Source organism: Phacochoerus africanus, unplaced genomic scaffold (genome assembly GCF_016906955.1).
Source record: "Phacochoerus africanus isolate WHEZ1 unplaced genomic scaffold, ROS_Pafr_v1 Scaffold_68, whole genome shotgun sequence".
NCBI lineage: Eukaryota > Metazoa > Chordata > Mammalia > Artiodactyla > Suidae > Phacochoerus > Phacochoerus africanus.
Genome location: NW_025927440.1, coordinates 52,520 through 55,452, shown reverse-complemented (window position 1 = coordinate 55,452; position 2,933 = coordinate 52,520). Strand labels below are relative to the sequence as shown.

At 41.7% G+C, this 2,933-nt stretch overlaps 1 pseudogene; it reads left to right on the top strand.

Annotated features, from left to right (window-relative positions):
* The first annotated feature begins 415 nt into the window (after positions 1-415).
* Positions 416-2,640, top strand: LOC125119338 (cyclin-Y-like protein 1; annotated as a pseudogene).
* Positions 2,641-2,933: the final 293 nt, after the last annotated feature.

Below are 2,933 nucleotides of genomic sequence, written 5' to 3'. Positions count from 1 at the left end.
CATTGAATAGACTAGTAAGCAGAATGATGTCTAACAGTTATGGAGACAGATGGAGTTGGCTCATGTGAGGTGGCAGCTGAGTGGTGGCAGAGGTGCAGAGGGGCCTGAGCCCTTCCCTGAGCAGGTGGTGGAATTGGATGGGCAAGCAGCAGTCAAGGCTGCATCTGCCTGCCCAGCGCAGTGCCTGCATAGCCTGGGGCTGCCAGTGCCCAATGCACCTTGTTGAGGGAGGAGGCAGCTGATTATTGCAGAGTCTGGGTGCGAGGGGAGAGGTGGCTGCAAGGGGCAGAGGCATCACATGGGGAACATTTTCATCTGTTGCATGTCCCCAACACCAGCCCCAAGCTGGGCTGGTGTCAAGCTAGTGGAGCCAGACTAAGTCTGAGGTGTATGTGTTGGAGGACCCCTGGTGGCTGGGGTCGCACTGGCAGTAGCATCCATGCTGACTGGCATGGAACCAGCCAAGTTGGATTTTGGAGCCGGTGAGCGCCAGCACCTGCAGCACATCAGCAACCAGGAGATGCCCTAAGACTTAGCTTTGGAATCAAACCCTTCTGACAACCCAAGGGCAAGCACAAATTTTCTGAGCAAATTTCAAATGGATGTGCCAGAAAAGAGGAAGAGCAACCATTTAAACCATGTCATCTCAAGGGTAGCTTACTAAAAAGCCTAACTCAGTCTCAATGATATTTCTAGATGGCAGCACAGTCAGCCTGCCTAGTCTTAGAACCACAATAAAATGTGGGCCTTTAGCAATGTATTACCACACACACACACACACACACACACAAACCCAAACAAACAAACAGAGATGTAAATAGATTCTTGGATTTTTTTTCTTTTTTTTTCTTTTTTTATTACTCAAATGAATTTATCACATCTGTAGTTGTATAATGATCATAACAATCCGGTTTCACAGGATTTCCATCCCATAACCCAGGCACATCCCCCCACCCCCCAAACTGTCTCCTCTGGAGACTATAAGTTTTTCAATGTCTGTGAGTCAGTGTCTGTTCTGCAAAGAAGTTCAGTCTGTTCTTTTTTTAAATTACACACGTCAGTGAAAGCATTTGATGTTGGTGTCTCATTGTATGGCTGACTTCACTTAGTATGATAATTTCTAGGTCCGTCCATGTTGCTAAAAATGCTGGTATTTTGTTCATTTTAATGGCTGAGTAATATTCCATTGTGTATAGGTACCACATCTTCTTGATACCCTCCTCTGTTGATGGACATTCAGGTTGTTTCCAAGTCTTGGCTATTGCAAATAGTGCTGCAATGAACATTGGAATACATGTGTCTTTGTGAGTCGTGGTTTTCTCTGGATAGATGCCCAGGAGAGCACAGCACCTCAAGGCCATTTCCAGATTGTGTGAAGACAAATACAAATGGATCAAATTATAGTTCTATTTTTAGTTTTCTGAGGAATCTAGATATAAGACCAGACACTATAAAACTCTTAGAGGAAAACATAGGCCAAGTGCTCTCTGACATAAACAATAGCAACATCTTCTCAGATCCACCTCTTAGAGTCATGACAGTAAAAGCAAAAATAAACAAATGGGACCTAATCAAACTGAAAAGTTTCTGCACAGCAAAGGAAACCCTAAGCAAAACAAAAAGACGAACCACAGAATGGGAGAAAATCTTTGCAAGTGAATCAACTGACAAGGGATTAATCTCCAAAATTTATAAACACCTTCTGCAGCTCCATACCAAAAAAACAAGCAACCCCATCAAAAAATGGGCAGAAGATCTAAACAGACAATTCTCCAAAGAAGACATGCAGGTGGCCAAAAAACACATGAAAAGATGTTCAACATCACTCATTATTAGAGAAATGCAAATTAAAACCACAATGAGGTACCACCTTACAATATCCAGGATAGCCATCATCTGAAAGTCCATAAACAATAAGTGCTGGAGAAGGTGTGGAGAAAAAGGAACCCTATTACACTGTTGGTGGGATTGTAAATTGGTGCAACCACTGTGGAAAACAGTATGGAGATTCCTCAGGAAACTAAAAATAGAACTACAATTTGATTCTTGGATATTTTTGATGAGCAACCATATTCACTCACATGAGCAAGGGTACCAGAGGAATACTTTAAGCATGATCCTGAAATTCATTTATATTAGTTCGTAGTCTTTTTAGTGCCACACAGCTAACAGCTGGATGTGCAATAGTAACTCTGGTTTACTTAGAAAGGCCTTTAACTTAATGCTGAGATGGACATTTGTCTCACTAACTGCAAAAGAATTGTCTTGGGAACTATTCTTCTTGCCTCCAAGGTTTGGGACAATCAGGCTGTAAGGAATGTGGACTACTGCCAAGTCCTCAAGGACATTACAGTTGAGGACATGAATGAGATGGAAAGGCAATTTCTGGAGCTACTTCATTTTAATATGAATATTCCTGCCAGTGCTTATGGCAAATACTACTTTGACCTTTGCTCCTTAGCAGATGACAACATGAACTTTCTTTTTGCTCCTCTTAGGAAAAAAAGAGCACAGCACCTTGAGGCCATTTCCAGATTGTGTGAAGACAAATACAAAGACTTGTGCAGAGCTGCCCTGAGGAAGTCTTTCAGAGCTGATAATTTCATTGGTATTCAGTGCTCCAATGTCATCCTCTCTTAAGAGAGAAGTGAGGGGTTGTAACATCATCATCCCCTTAAAACAAAGACTGGAGATATATCACCTCTCCTGCTCATAAACTAGCAAAGTTAGTATTTTCACCTGAAAGAAAGACATTGAATTCAAAAGATTCAAGGACAGTGAGGATTATGCTCATAAGAAAGAATGGGACCTTGTCAATGCAACAGACTCTTCTCTCTTTTTAATATAAAGAAAGTTACAAAAACCACTCCAAAGCTAAAAGCTCCAAATTAACACAGAGATATTTACTTACTGTGTAGGTTGATAGCAGTGAA